The sequence below is a fragment of the Grampus griseus genome, assembly GCF_964374135.1.
Source record: "Grampus griseus genome assembly, chromosome: 6".
NCBI classification, from domain to species: domain Eukaryota; kingdom Metazoa; phylum Chordata; class Mammalia; order Artiodactyla; family Delphinidae; genus Grampus; species Grampus griseus.
In genome coordinates, this window is record NC_139000.1 from 49,496,394 (window position 1) to 49,518,212 (window position 21,819).

The 21,819-nt window shown below is 44.5% G+C and overlaps 1 protein-coding gene across 1 annotated transcript in view; it reads left to right on the forward strand.

Annotated features, from left to right (window-relative positions):
• APBA1 (amyloid beta precursor protein binding family A member 1) overlaps positions 1-21,819 on the forward strand; it is a gene marked incomplete at its 5' end in the record, with an annotated part of 77,969 nt that overhangs the window by 18,033 nt on the left and 38,117 nt on the right. The window lies entirely within an intron of this gene.

Genomic DNA, 21,819 nt, shown 5'->3' on the forward strand with positions numbered 1-21,819 from the left:
CTGTGGCAGTCATTTTCACCATTCTGTTTTCCAGCTCCCTTATCCATTTTTCTGCCTCAATTATTCTGCTATTGATTTCTTCTAGTGTATTTTTCATTTCAGTTATTATATTGCTCATCACTGTTTGTCCTTTAGTTTTCATAGGTCTTTGTTAAACATTTAGATCTGTGCCTCTGTTCTTTTTCCGAGATCTTCAATCATCTTTACTATCATTACTCTGAATTCTTTCAGATAGATTGCCTATCTCCACTTCATTTAGTTGTTCTTCCTGGGGTTTAATCTTGTTCCTTCATCTGGGACATACTCCTCTGCTGTCTCATTTTGTCTTTCTGTGATTGTGGTTTCTGTTCTGCAGGCTGCAGGTTGTATTTCTTCTTGCTTCTGCTGTCTGCCCGGGTTCTAAGAGGCTGTGCAGGCTTCCTGGTGGGAGGAACTGGTTCCTGCCCACGGGTGGTTGGAGCTGGGTCCTGTCCCTTTGGTGGGCAGGGCTCTGTCAAGCAGTGTGTTTAGCAGGAAGCTGTGTGCTTAGGAAGACTTTAAGCAGCCTGTCCGCTGATGGGTGGGGCTGTGTTCCTACCCTGTTGGTTGTTTGGCCTGAGGTGTCCCAGCACTGGAGCCTACAGGCTGCTGGGTGGGGCCAGGTCTTGGTGAGAAAATGGTGGCCTCCTGGTGGGCTCACGCCAATGAGTACTCGCTAGAACTGTCGCCGCCAGTGTCTGTCCCCATGGTGAGCCATAGCTGCACCCCACCTCTGCAGGAAACCCTCCAGTGCTAGCAGGTAGGTCTGGCCCAGTCTCTATGAGGTCACTGCTTTTTCCCCTGGGTCCTGGTATGCACGAGACCTTGTGTGCATCCTCCAAGAGTGGAGTTTCTGTTTCCCCCAGTCCTGGGGAATTCCTGTGATCAAATCCCGCTGGCCTTCAAAGCCAGATTCTCTGGGGGCTCCTCCTCCCACTGCCAGACCCCCAGGCTGGAGAGCCTGACGTGGGGCTCAGAACTTTCACTCTTGTTGGAGAACTTCTGTGGTATAATTATTTCCCAGTTAGTGGGTCACCAACCTGGTGGGTATTGGATTTGATTTTATTGTGATTGCGCCCCTCCTAATGTCTTCTTGTGGCTTCTTTGTGTTTGAATGTAGGGTATCTTTTTAAGTAGGTTCTGTGGGGGGGGTTGTTGTTGATGTTTGTTCAGCAGTTAGTTGTGATTTTGGTGTTTTGTAAGAAGAGGTGTGCTCAAGTCCTTTTACTCCATCTTGTCTCCATCTGAGATTTTCTAATATGTTTGTACTAAGAGGAATCTTAGATTGTCTTAGAGAGTTTGGCATAAATTATTGATCAGTACACAGAAAACTAAACAAATGTAAAAACAATGCAGCTATTTACCTCACTGAAAACAATTGTTATGCAGGCACGAAATGCGATAATGTAATGCATGCGCCTCAGGGAGTACCACGTGCGTAGTCCTCAGCATGCAAACACTGAATATTGATTAACCAAAAATGGGAATATTGAGAGGATAAGGGAAGGTATAGTATAAAATAGGTAAATCCTAGTCTTTTATAGTAGAAGCCAAGAAATAATGTCTGCAATTGAAAAATCAAGGAGAGGCAGTGTAAACACCCTATTTATGATGTGGAAGTAAATACCAGAAGAAATGCTAAAAGGGGGTGGGGAGGAGTAGGGAAAAGGACTTCAGTTTTTGCCTTAAGCCATATAGTACTGTTTGACTTTTAAAACTCGATTTCTGTATCTCTTTGCCTTATTAAAAAAACAAGAGTTGGGGGCTTCCCTGGTGGCACAGTGGTTGAGAGTCCGCCTGCCGATTGGGGAGACACGGGTTCGTGCCCCGGTCCGGGAAGATCCCACATGCCGCGGAGTGGCTGGGCCCGTGAGCCGTGGCTGCTGAGCCTGCGCGTCCGGAGCCTGTGCTCCGCAACGGGAGAGGCCACAGCAGTGAGAGGCCCGCGTACCGCAAAAAAAAAAAATAAGAGTTGGAATCGTTATTCAGAGATCACTAACTGTACAAAGGGATTGTCTCAATGTTATCATCCATATTCTTGAAAAAACAGAGAAAGGCAAACACTTCTGTATATTATGTGCACAATTTAAAAGTGACTGCTTTATTAACTGTTATATGGTGAGCTGAGTGTTCTGAGTTTTTCATTTTAATTTCATGCTGTGTTTGTGTATGTACTAAGCACACACACTTGCATTTGGCTTATATTACACACATAAGAGTAAAGAGGTAAGAAGTAGGTCAAGGATAGGGCTGTTCTGCTTAAGGTGAAGAACCCTAATTGGTAAGTGGATTTGCATCTTGACAGTGAATAACCTGAAGAGTTCAGGAACTGTGGGTTTGCTAATGGGCTTAGAGTTTAGAAACTGCTGAACATACATGGGAAGGATGGCAGCTAGAATACGAATAGCTGCAGTGAGAATGATGTTTGCTGAGGTCAAAGTGGATGCATTGATTTCTCCTCAGGTTTATATACTCACTTAGGTTAATGGTCTGTACTTTAAAAATGAAATGTTTTCAAGGTGCCATAAGCCATGGTAGGGTACATATAACGGCCCCTTCTGCAACTTAGGGTCAGCGGTAAATGGCCATATCCTTGGCAATGGGGAGTAACGCTCTAAATAACAGAACCGTGTTGTCAATTTAAAAAAATTCACTTTTCTGTGAACTGTGAGGACCTGATGTGACCAGGGTAATGTTTTTAAACATGTAATAGTCTTACTGTTACAACTTGGAAATGAAAAGGCCTGACCTGGAAGTCCCTATCAGAGAGCAAATATGTAATTTATTTCAATCGTGAAAATGCCAAAGGAGGTAGGAGCATGTGTGCTTTTGCTCTCTCCTCCTGGATTTGAAGTATTCCTGATTATTTTAACTCACCTTTTGAGTATCACCTGTCAGTTCAGCTCCAGACCAGCCCTGTTTACAGGGCAAGGCAGGTATCTCCCCACTGTCATCAGAGCATCACCATATTGGAATCACTGGCACAAACCAGTCTGATGATCTGCACAGCAGAACGCGAGGTCTCCAATTCTCTGTGCTGCGTGGAATGAAGCTACGTGATGGGAAAGATTGATTTTTTTTAACCCCCAGGCTCCAATTTTTTCTCTTGACCTGACCCCACTCCCAAGAGGAATCTTTCTCAACTTTTTAATGGATTGGCTCACTAGTCAGTGTGTATGTGAAGCTGTGTCAAGAAATGTGGGGAGAATTGCAGGGAAGGAACTGCATGATTTTGCCAGAGAGCATTTTGTTGTCACCTTCCAGGTAGCAACGCAGCACGCAGGGCCATGGTTTGGGTATCTCACATGCTCGCTTAATAAGTTGGAGCTCAGGAAACTTCCCAGGAGTCTTTAGAAACCATTGTGTTAGTTCTCCCAACTGTACGCTCTCGGTATTTTCTGTCAGTGGACTGGGGCTGTACAGGGGAGGAAGGGAAGGTGCAGGGAGGGGAGCGGATAGATCATAGCTAATTGAATTCCATATGTAACCCAGTTAAATCCTGGGCCCATGGAATTATGAATTGCGATTTATCTGTAAATGGGATCATCTTCAAAATGGGAAATACTCCCATTACAGGTGTATCTGACAACATGTCCTTAATCCAAAGATGTAGCTTATCAATCCACTTTCTTTGAAACACAGGTTTTCACTGGAGAGCAGGCATGGCGAGGATGTTGGGTTTTTTTGACAAAGGCCACCTCACTCTCCTGAAGAGTCCCACTGGCAATTTCTCTCTCCTGCTGTTTTGCACAGGAAGACAACGGGCACTCAGCTGCCCACTTGGTGTGCCTGGCTGACCTCTTTAGTTGGTCACATCCTGCCCGTGGGACACCAGAAACGGACGAAGTCTGGGAATGGATTGAAGGAGGTTTGGAGCCAGGCTGGGCATTTTGGCCTCAGTTTCCACAGACAGAATACCTGAAAATAGCTGGGGTATGTGACCCAGCAGCCTTGACCTACCAATCATGGTCCGTGACACATTTCACAGCTTTAGAGCACAAATTATCCAAGATGTCTACACCCTTTGTCTTGGGCAAAGACAGATTCCTCCAGGCAGTAATTTCCTCATGGGATTTCAGGGATGACTAGGCAGACCCCACTGGACCGAGACCAGATGGCGCTTTGGGCATGTAAGGATCCCCCGCCCCCGCCCTGCATTGGCTTACTCATCGGCCTTGTACTTACAAATTCTACATCTGCTTCTGTTTAAGCGGACTTGCCTCCATACCCCACTCCTTACCACACTGGCTCTCCCTTCTGACCAGATCCCATTCGTATTCAGTGCAGTCAGGGCCCCAGTCTTTGAACGGATCGATTCCAGATTCCAGACTTCCTGATTAAAATCTCTGGAGGTCGGGTCTTATCATGAGTATTTCTGAGGCCCAGTCAGAATTGGTAACCACCAACTTAAACTGCAAACTACAGTTTAAAACTTGATTCTTTACTGTCTGTCTTTCTACTTGTCTCACGTGCATTCGCCTCTTGCCTCTGTAAGTCACTGTCAGGTCTATTGAAGGCATAGTGTCTTTTCCTCCTCTTGGAACTCAGAGGAAGTCACAACGCTGGTGCTCAGTAAGCATTCATTATATGTAAATCTTAGCTCTATCGTCGACCTGCTGCAGCTACGTTGAGTTGCTCACCTCCTTTCTTCCTCAGATTCAGTTTCCTCATCAGTAAAACAAGTTATCAGGTTTATTTCCCAGAATGGCTGAGCGAAAATGGTTTTGCAGATATTGAGTCCTCCCTGGAAATGTGAAATCAGAATCACAAGTTTGGTGTATTAGTTGCCTTAGTAGGTCAATACTCACTTAACATTTAGGGTTGGTCTGTGGCAAACTGAACTAGAGGAGTTGGCTGTTAGCACCCCTTCCTCACTTTCTCCAGCCTGGTGTTGCCCTTCTGCTTCCCCCAGCACTCACATCCCTCCCGTGCCCTCACGGTACTGCCCATCTGGTCAGGCACTCTGAATAACCTAGGGTCTCCAGTTCCACTCTGAGCAACACTTTAGTATCAGCTTTTATTTTGCAGGGCTGGTCTGATTAAGTCAAACTCAACTGCTAACTAGTGATAATGGCAGTATGCACCACCCCCTTAACATAACATTTACCTTTTATTGGCATCCCCAGTTCCAGAGACCAATTGGTGAAAGTATTTTGAGGGAGGAAACCATTTGGGCACTAACACTTCTTAGACAGAAACCAGCCACTTTCCTGCTGAGAGGAAGATATTGCTAAAATCCTGGGAAATGTGAGGGCTTGATGTTAACACCTGCCCTGATCAGGTGCACTTTTGTGCCCACCTTCTTTTTTTTAGTTTTTATTTTTTTTGGAGAAAGATGATGTAATGAGGGTGGAGAAGCATCCTGGCTTCATCTGAGCCTTGGTTTCCTTGACGTCACCTCCCCCCATCCCCTCTCCCTTTCCCTCTATCCTGAATCCAACATCAGCCTACATGGATTGTTGTTGTTGCTGGGAAACTCTTGACCAAGGTCAAGTATACATGCTAATTCATTAAGGCTTGTTGGCAGCATCTTATCCTGTTATGGTTGTGTTGTCAAGCTTACAGGGGTGAGTGAAAAGAACCGTTTTTGACCAAAAAAAAAAAAATGTTTCTGCTGCTGAAGGCTTCTGTTTTCATGAAGGATTCTTGTTAAGGTATCCTTCTCTGAGAGGTCCTTTTGCCAATCCACATTCCTTAGGGAGCTCTGGCCAGCCATAGTTTTTCCAGGATCTGAATAGCAAAGGATGGAGTTGAAATGAGATCTGCAGTCAAGCAGACAGACTTTAGAATGAATATGTATTCTGTTGGAGCCTGATTTCCCTGAGTAGAGCAGTTCCTAGCTGGAATGTGATTCTTGGCAGGTGGGGGGGCAGGGAGGAGTGTTTTCCTAGGATAGTCAGCTCCATTCTGTGTCCTTTTGTGGCTTGAAAAGGACTAGACCCCAAGCAGCCTTAACTCAGAGTGTTCTCCTGGCCTGCTGTGGAAGAGTATCCCAGTATCCCAGTATTGGCTCTAAAACCAACTTTGTTCTGTTATATGGTTCATACTGTTTAGAAAAGGGGGGCTGGCAGACCCTCTAGGTTAACATCCCAGAAACTTACCCAGAAGCATAACTTTAGAACCAAAGGATCTGATGTCAGGACAGCAAAAATGGGCCCCAGGATATTTTGCTAAATAGAACTCAGAAGCCAATAGGAAAGCTCGTCTTAGACAAATGAATGATATCAGAGGAATAAATGTGCTCTCAACCATCTGCCATGCAAATTGTCATAAAGTGATTGGATTGAGCTGTTACAGTTGTTCCCTTGCTAACACTTTTGGGTTTAATAGAGTACAGGCTACATATAGGACACTGTCTATGAGTAAGAAATAGGGCTTGGCCACATAGCCACACTCTTCTTAGTTTTGTCAGTGAACCAAAGAGAGTTGTGACTACTTTATCTCATCACAAATTGAAAGTCTCTCAACTTATCATCCACTCGTTTAACAAATACTTCCGAGTTCCTTCTATAGCTCAGGCACCATGCAAGACACCAGGGATACAGCAGCCACGGAGATGCAGGCTCTGGCTAAAACAGACACAGGGCCTACCTGTGCAGACTTTATGATCTGTTCGAGGCTAGTTCTTTATTGAGCCCTCAGCCAGACCTCAGGTCTTCTCTGTTCTTGAGGCTTTCCTCTGAAGCCGCCGTTAGTGTCTCAGCTGTGTAAAATCTGCTGCTGTGTAAAAAAATTGCCCCCAAACTTAGCGGCATAAAACAAGCCATGTTGATTATCTTACAGTTTCTTTGGTCGAGAATCTGGCATGGCTTAACGGGTCCTCTGCTTTGGGGCCTCTCAGAGACTGCAGTCAAGGTGTCAGTGGCCTGTAGTCACCTTAAGGCTCACCTGGGGAAAGCCCTGTTCCCAAGCTCATGCACTTGTTGGCAGGATTCAGCTCTTCTTGGGCTGTTGGACTGAGGACCTCAGTTCCCAGGTGACTCCTGGCCACAGGCCTCCTAGGTTCTTTGCCGCTTGGGCGCTCTCCTCCCTGGCAGCTTGTGTTAATGAAGTGTGCCGGACAAGAAGGCTGAGTCTGATAGCAAGATGGGTTACAAAGGACTGTGACTTCCCATCACAGAGTGACATCCTTTGCTGTATTTTATTGTTGCTTAGAGTAAGTCACTAGCCCACACTCCCTCCCCAGGAAGGGGATTACACAAGGGCCTGAACACCAGAAGCTGCGGGTCACAGGGGCCACTCAAGAAGTCCACCTGCCGCATTTGGTGTCTCGTCATTACCTTGTGCCAGCAAAGAGCTGCTGGGCTTAAAGCCTGAGGACACAGCAGCTGCTGGCCTCCTCCTACCCCCAGCCGACCTGGTCAGCCATTCCCAGCTCCTAGGCTGTATGAATTTTGTTGTCTGGCTGGGAATGGGCAGATCTACAGATCCTGACATGACTGACAGAGAATGAAGCCAAAGTGGTGGAAAAGGGAATCGGGGTGTGAGCCAGCACCGAGGTGAGGCGGGCGGCTGTGTCAGAGAAGGTTAGGGCTCAGAAGGGCCTGTGGAAATGGGAAAGAGGAAGGATTTTGTCCTGAAGGAACACGCACGACCACGTGGATCCTTAAGTAGAAGGATTTTAACTTTATTCTCAAGGGACTTCCAGAGCCCAGAGAATTTCCTGTAAAGAGTCCTTCATAAGCTAAGGCGGAGCTTTCAACCGCTGTGCCAATGATCCAGCTGGATTTTGGAGACAGGGGCAACCTGGACCACCGGCTATGTTGCCTTCAACTCCGGCAGCTTCACTCGGGGCTCCAGACCCTCTCCGGGTGACCCCCCGTGCTGTCCCAACGCTGTCATCTCTCTACGCCATGACGCAAAAGGAGGTAGAGAGGCACCAAGTTAGGGGGTCTTGCGGTGCTGAGAGAACAGGCCTTGAGGCTGGCTGGCATCCTGGGGCCTTGACTTCTCCCTCAGCTGTGGGGTGTGGCACCTGTTCTTTATGCTCCCATCTCAACCGCTGTCTTGCTGTGTACGTGGCGGGAGCGGGTTGAGTCGCAGGTGTTATCCATTATGGATGAGGTCTGGAGAAGGCCGTGGTGAATAATTAAGCAGGTTTCAGGTGCAGATTGAACATTAAAAGGAAGGAAAGAATGAAGAGAGCCAGGGAAAGAATTCTGGATTCTGTTGCACAAACAGAACACTGTGTAGATGCTTTCTGTAACTTTCCAGAAGGTCTGTTTTCTTTGCAGTCTCTCTGGTGATTTTCAGTCTTATGTGTGATGGTGGTTCTCTGGTTAATAACTGAAAAAATGACAAGCTTTCCACAGCAGCAGTGAAGATTCTGATGGCTTCAGTCTGGCCTGAGTGGCTCATGAGTCCAAACCAAAGCAATTTTTAAGAGTGCTAATGGAGAAAATGGCTTCACACATGAGCCAGGGAGAGTTCAGTGGTAGGGGCTATTTAATTTGGACACTTGAGAGTCAACAGCCAGAGGCTTTCTATCTTTTAACTAATTCATGGAAAGAAGACAGTGTCTTGAGAGATGCCCAGTGCTGTAAATTCAGAAGAAATACCTCCTGCACTGCCCACCATTTTGAAAAAGCTTCCTTGAATGGGGCTGACAGCCACAGGAATCGCATCACACTGACCCAGATTATAGTAGGTACAGTCTGGCTGCGCGCAGAGCGGTCAGAAACACAAGAACAAGAGAGGAGGGACAGAGAAGCCCCGAGGACCCTCTCTCTCTGGTCTGGCCTGCAGAGTTGTCCACAGCGCAGGAAACTGTCACTTAGCATGGGTGGGTTTTCCAGCTGTGTATTGTTCAGGTCCTTTGCTTCTCTTTTTTCTACCTTTTGACTCTATTACAATTCATCAGGTAGACTCAGGGAGAGAGACCTGTCAGCATGTCTCATGCAGAGTTAGGTGAGAAGGAAGGCCGAAGCCATCTGTTACAACGAGTGTCTTGAATGTTCTGTGCCTTTCACGTCTCGTGCACCCACGTGCTCCCCCATTGCCATGGCTGGTTGAGAGGTACGTTGGCTCTGGGAGGTCTGTCTGTTTCCTGTCGTCAGGCTTCAGAACTACCCTGCCCACCTCTGTTTCCATTAGTTCCCTCCAGCTCAGTTCCACTCATATTTGTCTTGACTTTTTCTGAGAACCACAGACCTGGTCCAGCTCTCAAACCCAGTTTGGGATTACCTATTGGTTTAGGTCAAACCATGCCGACCCTGGGGACAGCTTCTTTTTGTATTTGTGTATCTGGCTTGCCATTTCCCCTTATTCAGATTGACGTGCAAGGATGTTAGAGCACAAGAATGTTCAGCAAGTGTGAAGAGGTAGGGAGGGTCCACTTGCAGCATGCTGTGCCCCCAGAGACCCACGCCTCAGCTGGCCACATGCCCAGGTGCATTCTGACGCAGGTTTTAAGAGAGCGTCTTTTTCCCAATTCCCACTTCTTCCATCCACATGAACTAAATGCTTTTTTCACAGGTTCTGTAAACGCAGCAGAGTTTATAGAGTGTGTGAAAGTTTCTGGTAGCACCTCAGAACCGAGTTTATTTTTCCCCAGAAATAGTAGGCATTGCTGCCAGAAGGGGTACGTCTGCCCCTTCTCAGAAACATCAGGTGATGATGCTACACCAGTGACGCACGGCTGCCGGGGACATTGGGCACCCAGGGGTTAGTTAATGCAGCTAGGTCAGACACCCTGGGATGTGGTCACGTCTCCTGTTACAAGTTGCATTATTGACTAGGGAACATCTAACACCACTAGAAACAATCCATCAGACACACACTGAGGTCAGGAGTTAGCCTCAGCTCACAAGTGGACACACAAGAGCTGGCCCTTCTACCCAAAGAATACCAGTAAAGATGGAGAATTTTTGGATGTACCAATTTGAGTGTCACGAAGACGAGGTAGGTGGATCCTCGGGCTTCAAAATTATGTTTGCTGCTTTGCTCTTGGTTTTCTTCTCCTAGTCCTGTCAGATTGTGCGTTCTCTGCATTTCCCTTGATAGTAGGAGTAAGTGAACAGAGCTGGAATAGGAATAGGACGGGAAGAAATGTAATCAGGTTTGCCTGTTGCTCACAAGTCCAAGATGACCTGAAAAGAGAAAAGGCTGTTTGATCACTTAGAAAGATGTGCACTTTGCTTCCTCTCCAACAGTGTGGCATTGTTATTTGCTGTGAAAATGAGTTCCTTTGGGCACTGTAGCCTCTAATTCTTGGCCCTATGTCGTGTCTTTTGCTTCCATGATGCTAATGAAACTGAATGGAGATTAGTGCCTTGCACATTAGGAACTGTTTCGCTAATAAATGAACTAATGGGCACAGTGAACCCTGTACAGTGCCTGGCACATAGTAATCCATCTGCAAATGGTAGCTATTATTGTTCTTAGCAGATAATGTGTTATTACAGCAAATAGTATGCTCTTAGCTGCATCTCTCAATACAAACTAACAGTCACTTTGGTTTTCCTCTCACCGTTCAATGTGGCCTGAGGAAGCCAGTGTAGGAGAACCATCAGGGAATATGGACCTAGATGGAGACATGAATAGCAGGCTTCCTCCATAAATGAGTCCATCACAAGTTGTAATACCTTTCCAATAAATACAGTGAGGCTATTTTTGGGAAAAAATAACATCGGTTTATAGATCAACTTTATCAGATAAGTTATCCCACCTTGCAGGGATGACTCTAGTTAATAGTTAACTAGTCAGTTTTGTGGATTTTTTTTTCTTTTTTGCCTTTAAGAACATGGTTTCAGAAGCTTGGAGCCCTTTAGATGGTGATAAAATGAGTGATCTGTGTGGTCCCCCCAAGATGAAAGCAGCCTCTATCTGAGGAGATTGCTGCAGTGCAAGGTTCTCTCTGAGCTACGAGGTGGGCCGGAACTTCACACTACAGCCTTGCCATGGGTTTAAGAGACTTGGAGATGGGAATGGGAGCATTTTCCCTGTGGGAAAAGAGGATGGAAATAGAATATTCTGACAGTTATCTCAAAATGTTCCGTTGGTATTAATTGAATCCATTATAAATGTGTATATAAAATACTTCATTAGGCCCAGGCTATTATCATTTTAATGACATAACTATGCCCCTACAATGCCTATGCTAACTTTCCTGCGTCACCACATTAAGGAAATACAAACGTGCATTGATAATATAGTTTGAATTGAGAGTGAATAATTATGGGTTTCTTCAGCAGTTTCAATTTTCAGAAGCACAAACATAGCTTGGAGCAAGGAGAAACTAATCATATATTTGTTTTTTTTAAATAATTGTAACATGGAGTAGGTTAATTTAAAACACCTTAGATCAGTGAGGAAAACAATGTACATTTACTTGAGAAAAAAGGATTATGCTGTTTAAACCAATATGCACAGTGAAAAAGCTGTGCGAGGACACAGGAAGCACAGAAGCTCCATACAGCCCCCGAAATGGAAGTTTCCCAGGAAAACTAGAGCATGTACTGTGGCCTGCCCTGAGTAATGCCCCCACCTTTGAAAGTCCATATAGAAAAGGGAATGGAATCAGAATGTTCAGGCTGGACAGGACTTGAATGGCCAAATGCTTGATTACGGTCTATGAAATACCACCTTTGAGCACACTTGTTCCTGCTGTGTCTGCAAGACTACTCTAATCATCTGAGGGTGCAGACGTGCAAGCAGAATCTGCCGAAGAAGGGAGACAGACCGTGATCAAGAATTAGTAAAGGTGAGGCATCACCTCACACCAGTCAGAATGGCCATCATCAGAAAGTCCACAGACAACAAATGCTGGAGAGGGTGTGGAGAAAAGGAAACCCTCCTACACTGTTGGTGGGAATGTAAATTGATACAGCCACTATGGAGAACAGTATGGAGGTGCCTTAAAAAACTTAAAATACATCGACCATATGACCCAGCAATCCCACTACTGGGCATATACCCTGAGAAAACCATAATTCAAAAAGAGTCATGTACCACAATGTTCATTGCAGCACTGTTTACAATAGCCAGGACATGGAAGCAACCTAAGTGTCCATCGACTGATGAATGGATAAAGAAGATGTGGCACATATATACAATGGACTATTACTCAGCCATAAAAAGAAACGAAATTGAGTTATCTGTAGTGAGGTGGATGGACCTATAGTCTGTCATACAGAGTGAAGTAAGTCAGAAAGAGAAAAACAAATACCATATGCTAACACATGTATATGGAATCTAAAAAAAAAAAAACTGGTTATGAAGAACCTAGGGTCAGGACAGGAATAAAGACACAGGCGTAGAGAATGGACCTAAGGACATGGGGAGGGGGAAGAGTAAGCTGGGACAAAGTGAGAGAGTGGCATGGATATATATACACTACCAAATGTAAAATAGATAGCTAGTGGGAAGCAGCCGCATAGCACAGGGAGATCAGCTCAGTGCTTTGTATACACCTAGAGGGGTGGGATATGGAGGGTGGGAGGGAGATGCAAGAGGGAGGGGATGTGGGGATGTATGTATATGTTTAGATGATTCACTTTGTTATACAGCAAAAACTAACACAACATTGTAAAGCAATTATACTCCAATAAAGATGTTAAAAATAAAATAAAATCAGCCTTAAAAAAAAAAGAGTAAAGAGCAGACATAGAGAACAGACTTGTGGCTGATGAGGGGTAGGAGGGTGGGGAGAGGGATGAATTGGAGTTTGGGATTAGCAGATGCAAACTTATGTATAGGATGGACAAACAACAAACTCCTACTGTATAGCACGGGGAACTGTATTCAATATCCTGTGATAAATGATAATGGGAAAAAATATGAAAAAGAATTATATATGTATAACTGAATCACTTTGCTGTACAGCAGAAATTAACACAGCATTGGAAATCAACTGTACTTCAGTAAAATTAAAAAAAAATATGGACGAGAACCCTAGCTATATGTGGGTACAAACTTCCACATGAGCACATAAGTGCAATGCTGCATGTGTCCAGAACCTACTGTGTATATAAACCTGTTTCCTTTTTGTGTGTCCTTTTTCCTCTGATACTAGAGGATTGGTGTTCATGCATCCTTCCATGTATTCAACACACTTATTGAACTCCCGTTGTATATTTCATGGGGAATCCCGTATTAAGCACTTGAAGAAGAAAATGTAAATTAGTCATAAATCCTGCCTTCATGGTGCTTATTAAAATATTGTAATTAAAATATTATTCAATAGCATTAGAATTTTATAAAATATAAGAGAGAAAGTGATGCACCATAAGAATGGCACAGATAAAATACAAGCAGCTCTCATAGGAGAGGGATTCCTTTTACCTAAGAGAATTGGAAAGACTTCATGAAAGAGTTAACATTTGAAATGGGCCTTTGGTGTGTTGTGGACATGTGGAGTTCAGACAAGAGCATCAACAAAGGCTCTGAGCAGAAACTCACAGGTTATATACAGGGAACAGAAAGGAGTTCAGTTTGGCTTGACGACAGAGAATAGGAACTGGAAGGGTAGAAAATGGTAAAGAAATTAAGGCCAATCCTTGGATTCCTTGAGTGCCAAGGTAAAGAGTCTAAGATTTATTCTTTAAGCAAAAAAGAACCACTAAAGTTTTTGAATTGAGGAGTGAATTGCTCAGAGCTTGTTAAAACTGTCTTTAAAAATGAGAGTAAATAGGTGCTTAGTGAGAAGCCTCTGGATGTCTTAGTTTGGGCTGCTGTAACAAGATACCATAGACCCAGTGACTTAAACAACAGAAATTTATTCCCCACAGTTCTGGAGTCTGGGAAGTCTGAGATCAGGGTACCAGCATGGTCAGCTTCTGGTGAGGGTTCTCTTCCTGGTTTGCAGATGGCTGTCGTCTTGCTGTGTCCTCACAGGGTGGAGAGCAGGGAAAGAGGAAGCATGTTCTCTTGTCTCTCTTATAAAGGCACTAATCACTTTCATGAGGGCCCCACCCTCATGACCTAATTAACTCCCAGAGGCCCCACCTCCTAATACCATCCCACTGAGGGCTAGGGTTTCAACATATATGTTTGAGGGAGACACAGTCTGTAACACTGGTGAAGAAGGTTCATGAGTTCTTAGTGTTTGGGTCACATGTAGTATGTCGACTGCTTGGTGACCTTAAAAATAAACTTATTCTCAGGTTCTGTGAGTTGCTCCATATCTAGCCTTCGTTGCAGTGAAATTTTCCTTTGGAGGGAATGTGTACTTGGATCCACGGGTACTGAGACTCGTTAAACTTGGCTAGAGCTGGCTGGGGTCTTTCACCAGGTGTCCTAAACAGTGGAGTATCTCGGTGTGTCATGGTTATACATAAGCTGTGTTCTCAACTAACACTAGAGCAATGCATATGCACACGATTCTGTTTTGTAAATCAATCACCATGATAGCATCATGCTCAGCCCTCATATTCCTCATATTCTGACCTTGAATGGGAGACTGTGGGCATGACAGAAATTGCATACAGCCATCGTGTATACCCCCCAGCCATAGCCAGTAATGAGCTATTCTTGCCAGTATATAAGTAAGAGTCTTGGGGCTTACAAATTAACTTAAAATCTTTGTGGTATGATTTTTATAGAGCCTTCTGTGTGCTTTTTAATATTATTCATGAATAAAATGTTAATAAGGAAGGAAACGAGATGAAGAAAACATCCCAGTGGGTATGTGTTGTCCTTGTGAACACTCTCCCATAGGGGTGAAATCACTTTTGTTACTGTTGGGATCTTAAAAGACTTATTCAATATTGATCGAGTGCATTGTGTGTGCCCAGGCACTGAGCTGACCCTCTGTGTGCTTTGTCACCAATTAATCCTCACCTCAATCCTGAGAGACAGGTAATTACTGTTTTCCTCAATTGTCAGGAGAATCAGAGAGGTTGGGAACCTGCTCAGGGCCTCAGCTGTGAGTGGTAAAGCCAGAATTCACACTCAGCTCTGCCAGATGCTAGGGCTTGAGCAGTTACAGTTAACCCCTTCGGTATCCTGAAACCTCAGCTGCAATTTTACTTGTTCTGCCACAATACAAAATAAAACGCCAATCTTTTTCAAAGGAGAAATGTTAACTTGTGTTCCCTGTAATCACCTATACTTTTGGAAATAGACCCTAATATTGGAAAGCCAGGTCATGATGGCTTTGAAGACTAGACACAGTGTCTTAGGAATTGATTTTTTTTTTTTTTTTTTGCGGTACGCGGGCCTCTCACTGTTGTGGCCTCTCCTGTTGCGGAGCACAGGCTATGGACGTGCAGGCTCAGCGGCCATGGCTCACGGGCCCAGCTGCTCCGCGGCATGTGGGATCTTCCTGGACCGGGACACGAACCCGTGTCCCCTGCATCGGCAGGCAGACTCTCCACCACTGCGCCACCAGGGAAGCCCTTTTTTTTTCTTTTTTTTTTACTTCTGCCAACCAACAGGCTTTGTTCAGGGCCTTCCAAGTACCAGACACTGTGGCAGGAAAGGCTGTGTCTCCTCCACTGGAAGCCTTCTTTGACCCAGATGGTCTCTCCTCCCTCCTGCTCTTGACTCTTATGGCAGCTGTCATGTCACATTTTAACCACCAGAGGAGAGGGAGGGGTGTCCCAAGGATCCCTATGTTAAGTGTACCTTCAAAGGCCTACTTAAAATTAATTCACTTACAACAAAGACCAAAGTTTCAAGTAAGAATGGGGAGAAAGGGATTTGATTAGAACTTTACCTTGAAAGACAGTACTAAAAACTTACAAACATAAGCTTAGTTTATCTTTTGACTAACAACATGTTGGTTATAATTTCATCTATATGTGAATTCTTAGAGAAGAAGTATTTTTTCATTTATTTTATTGAAGTATAGTTGATTTACAATGTTCTGTTAATTTCTGCTGCACTGAAAAGTGATTTTTATGCATATATATTCTTTTTCATATTCTCTTCCATTATGGTTTATTACAGGATATTGAATATGTAGGTTCCCTGTCCCTGATCCCAGTCGGACCTTGTTGTTTGTCCATCCTATATATAATAGTTTGCATCTGCTAATCCCAAACTCCCAGTCCATCTCTCCCTCCCTCTCTCTCCCTTTCGGCAACCACAAATCTGTTTTCTATGTCGGTAAGTCTGTTTCTGTTTTGTAGATAAGTTCACTTGTGTCATATTTTCCATTCCGCATATGTGATATCATATGATATTTATCTTTATCTTTCTGACTTACTTCACTTAGCATGATCATCTCTAGGTCCATCCATGTTACTGCAAATGGCATTATTTCATTCTTTTTTGTGGCTGAGTAGTATTCCATATACATGGAATTGTATGGTACATACCACATATATGTACCACATCTTCTTTAGCCATTTATCTGTCAGTGGACATTCAGGTTGTTTCCATGTCTTGGCTATGGTGAATATTGCTGCTATGAACATAGGGGTGCATGTATCTTTTTGAATTATAGTTTTGTCTGGATATATGCCCAGGAGTGGGATTGCTGGATCATATGGTAACTCTATTTTTATTTTTTTAAGGAACCTCCATACTGTTTTCCATGGTGACTGCACCAATTTACATTCCCACAAACAGTGTAGGAGGGTTCCCTTTTCTCCACGCCCTCTTCAGTATTTGTTATTTGTAGAGTTTTTAATGATGGTGGTACCTCACAGTTCTGATTTGCATTTCTCTAATAATTAGCGATGATGAGCATCTTTTCATGTGCCTCTTGGCCATCTGTATGTCTTCTTTGGAGAAATGTCTATTTAGATCTGCCCATTTTTCAGTTGGGTTGTTTGGTTTTTTGTCATTGAGTTGTATGAGCTTAGAAGAGAAGTATTGACTTGGGGAGTTGTAATTTTTCTCAAAAAAAGTCATTGAATCGTACAATAGAAGAACTGCCTTCAATTCACACATGACTTGCACAGCATGATCAGAAACAGTCCTTTCAATCATAAGGAGGACCATTTCAGCAGAAATATTTAAAGACTGTTTTGCCAAGGGCCTCTCTTTATTATCAGATGTTCAGATCATGCTCTTTTAAAGCACCTCTAACATTGTCATCCTTCCATTTTTCTCTTAATTGTTAACTGGTGTAACTCCACCAACTTTTCAATGGTCCATAGTGGGTCTGAGCAGTTCTCCAACTTTGCCACCTTCAGCTTTCTGAGATTCTGCTTGTTCTTTATTTATTTTTGCAGTATTTGCACTTCTACTCTGCAGTGCAGTTGCTGTTTTGTTTTGATTTTGCCTAGAAATGCCAGATGGTCCCAACAGTCAACAGAGACCAGCTGACAAAGACATGGACCAGGTAGATGCTAGTGTTTTGGAGGGAGGCTGTTAAGGTGGACACTAACCTTGCGAGTAGTCAGCTCCATAGTGGCTGTTTTTATGTTATGGTGACTTTTATTTTTCTCAGGGACTCAGAGACATTGCTACGGAGGACACACTGCGTTTGTTTGTGGGTCTGTCTGCCCTGCTAGGTCAGGAGCTCCTTGGGCACAGTCAGGGATTTGGGCTCCCCAGACACTGTCTGTACTTCATGTTAAATAAATGAGTGAATGGCCCAGGTCAGACTCACTTTTTTGTGTCTTTTGACTGGAATTCCTCCAAAAATCTTTCAAGATCCCTGTACACGTCTCCAGATCACAGCTTTACTCTCAGTCCTGCCTCAGTCCTTAGGCCTTTCTGAAAAGAATGCTGCCCGTTTGGAAAGAGCCAGGGGCCCTTTACCCATGGTTTTGGGGTGTTCCTATTACCATCCTGTCAACTTTTCTGGGTGGTAATCTTCTCTTCATGCTGATGTCCAAGGATGAAAGAGGATTAAGGGAAAGGGAAGAGCAAACCCCTCAACCCTCTAGATTTTCCACCTTAATTCAGGAAATAGTTATTAAAGTGCCTACATTGTGCTTCTTCCATGAGGACAGTAGGCCAGTGGCTCACAAAGAAAATACCCTCTGGGCAGAGAGTAGGCAGTTTGTCACCAAGTGGGGCTCCGGTGACTCGTCCCTGCCCTTCAGCTCCTCTCTCCCTTCCCTGCAGAGCTGTGCTTCCCTCCCTGCCTCTGTTTCTAGTACCTTCCACCTCTTCCCTATCCCATCCCATCCTGCTGCATGAATACCATCCCGTTTTCAGGATTCAACTGAAGCAATTCCTTCCCAATATAGCATTGCTGATAGACACCCCTCCCCTTCTGCAGAGAGACACCCTCCCAACCCTGTGTCTTTATGTATGGATTCATATCCTAGCCACCTGGCACGACGCTGACTTTATGTGTCTCCTCCCACTACCTGGAAAGGAGTGGGGGACAGAACCACAACATCGTTTTCCTCTTTGTTTCCCTGGCCCAGTGCTAGGAACACAAGGAGGCACTGAAATGTCTGTTGCAGGAATAAATTAATAGTAATTATTTGTGCACTGTTTTTTTCCCCTTCGTGCATAGCCTGAAAATTCCAGGAACTGTTTGTCTCTCACCTCTACCACCAGCCGTTAGTTTGCCCCAAGAAGATGTCCAGTTGGAATGAAAATGAATGATTGGCTTTCCCTTGGGATGCTATTGCATCCTTAGGCGTAAGATCGGGACTGTCCATCTCTTGTCCTGGCATTGAAGAGCCTAAGTCTTAAGACTGACAGCTCTGCTTTGTGGAACCCCAAAGCTGTGGGAAATCTGCTGGAACATAATTTGCAGAAGACATATTGTTGAGCTTAAGGAGACCTCCTGTAATTACCAACACAGGGAATTGTTGAGTCATCTTTGAACACTGCCTCCCTAGAGACACCCTGTGTGGCACTTACCTTTGTGAATTTCCAAGCCCACATTTGCTTCCCACCCTTGGTCTCATTTGCCTAAAACTGAATATCTGTTCAGTAACCCAGAAGGCATGAGACTCCAGACAGAAATATGTAATGATAGTTTTTATTTTTTGCATCATTTTGTTGGTTAAATTTTGCCTCCAGTACATCTTTGAAATATAAAAAGTATTATCCAATTTCTGGTTTTCTCTCCACTCTTGAGCATATAACAAGGCAGAAGTTGAATTGATGTTAACACCCTTATTTGGGCTCCATGGAGCCTGTGTCTTCTCTGAAGATGTTTGTCCACCTTGACTTTGTCAGCAATGGTGTGGTGGGTAGTGGGCTTCCACCAGGTAGGGTACTCTCTTGTTTGGGGACAGTTTTTGCTTTAAAGGAGCTTAGCTGGAGCTAAGGTCTGAGTCTTCACAGGCAAAGGCCACTTCTCTAGTTCAAAATGCAGATGTAACATTCTACACATAACAGCGTAGAGGTCTTATATCAGAAAGAGGCTTACCACTGATCACTAAAAAAATGCAAGAGTAGTGGTTGACTGCTTTCTGTGCGAGTTGGAAAACATGGTAAGGCTGGACACCCCACTGACATCAGTTATTCAGTAAATGTTTACTGGGTGTCTACTGTTTATAAGACACAAGGCTAGGAACTTGGATTATAAAGATGAATAAGACAAGAGCCCTCTGGAAAGTTCTTGGGAGAGGGGAGGCAGACACATAAACAGATAATTACAAAACCCGAAACATGCCATCAGGGGAGAATGATACCTTGAATAGAGTCTGAGAAAGCTTCAGCAAGATGAGTGCTTTCGAAGGAGAGAATGAGGGAGAACTCTCTAGGTGGAGGTCAGTAACGGCACATGCAAACAGAAGGAAGCACAAGGGGCCTCATTTGCATGCAGAAGGCTGGGGCATGAGTGTCTGAGGGGAAGCGCCGCCTGATAAAGGCTGGTGTGGGTCCCCTGAGAACCTCGGTAAGAGCAGTGCCCACCAAAGTCACATTTGTGCCTCTTCTCCAGTGTCCCATGGTGGACGCCTGGGACTGGTCATCGAGCCTTACTGTGGGGTCTGACCTGCCTCTTCTGCATCCCAGCCTGCTCTCCAGATAATCTGTCTTCTCACATCATCTGGCGATGACCTGGTGCTCACAACATTGCAAAGACTCCATTTTCAGAAGATTTGCAACAGAAAATAATTAGAGAAATAGGCACTGTGGGATACTTTGGGAGCATTTATTTTTTCAACGAAGGTGATATACATGGCTCTCAAACCAAGCAATTAAAGAAAAAGCAACTGCTCTAGCTTCCCCAGGGACTAGACCTTTAAAATTTTTGTGACAGAGAAAATTACTTGGGGAAAAATAGACATAAATGTCCAAGGAAGCTCTTCAAGTTTGAAAAACTGGGAAAATTTAAAGGCATTAAATTATCATGAAAACTTGACTACATTAATTTTGAGTAGGCCAGACACAGAGCTAACTCAGCAAGTCCCCACCAACTCTCTTGGGTGCCGAATGAAAAATTCTGTGTGTTCTTTTTAAAGGCACACGGGGCACCTTTCTTGTGTCCAGGGACCGTGGGGCTTGGGTACTTCGTGTCTGATGTTACCCTAATGCTCATCCTCTTGACTTAACTGCGGAGCAGCTGATTTCTGCATTGACTGTTGAAGAGACTCATTGGTCCTCACCTCCCTGCTCAGGATCAGGTATATCGGCTCATGGGAAACAAATCCAGGCTTCACAGCAATAGACTGGGATGGTACCACATCTGTGTGCGTAATACTGCATTTCACCATATCATGCTTCAGTTCATTTGGTGTTTCCTGTCATTAAGACTCTTTGGAAAGGATTTATTGTTTTTATGATTTCACACAGTGCTTGCTGGGGCCCCCCTTGTATGTGAACGTGCCCCCTCCCTTCCTGAGCACCATTGCTCTGTGGGACATTCTCCCTTCCCACGCAGAGGTGTATTACTGATGTCTCTGTGCCTCCGCTTCCCCGTGAGGTTCAGTCTCCAGAGGTCAGAAGCAGGTTCTAGCTATTGCTCGTGTGATTTTGCTTTCTTTACCCAGAACATACCTCTCCTCACTCACAGCCCCACGCTTCCTCAGAGAATAGGTCCTTGACTGGGTTCGGTTTTATGCCTTCTATCAAACATCACCAACAGACTGTGAAGCTGCATGTTCTTCCTCTCAGAGGACCATGGCTACAGAATTCGTAAGCATCCCTGTGGCCCACCTGAAGGTTCTCTTCATCCCCCCAGATTTCAGGAGCATGCAGAATTGTTTGGGAATCAGCTGGGGAGGGTTTTCAGCGCCTGCACTATTCCCATCCCTGTGCTTGTTTTCTTTCTTTGGTCATTCAGTCAGCAGGGCTTAAAGGGCGCTGGCCTGGAGCTTCAAATCCATTCAAGCAGGACCTGCACAGGGAGCCTGAGCCCATCACCAGGTTGGGGACTATGCTTTCCAAACCTTTTCTGTGCCTTATTTTTAAACATACCATTTAACAAAGAATTTTTTAACTCTTCTAAGAGTATCAAGGTAATGTTTTTTGGATGCCGAAATATCTCTGTGTTTTCAGTGGCCTCTGGATTATATCAGACAGAATATTTCACAGGGGGTGTGGTTTCCAGTCATCAGAATCAGTCCCAGCTGCCTCTTTAAAAATTCATGTTTTAATTTTTCCCTTTCCTTTCAGGTAATCTTGGGCAGGTGATTTTATAAGACATTTAGCACCCAAAGTCTTCTGTTTCCCTCAGTAAGAAAAATGTTTTAAAAACGGAAACATTTGAGTATCACTATTAGCTTTACTCATCTAGGGCTTTAAGTTTGATATTCAGCTTTCACAATGCTTGAACCCTTGGCCTAAGGTGGGGGGCCGGGTGAGGCTGAACTGTAAGGGCTCCTTTGGAAACAGGGCAGGAATCTAATGAAAGCTCGACAAATCCAAGCCTTCTATGTACATTTGGCAGTTCCTTTCCAAGAAAGTTTTCTCACTGCTGAAATGTGCTTCAGATATGTGCACCTCTGTGTCCCCCAGGGCTGGGCGGTTCACCCAGTCCCTCACTCTGTGATGCTC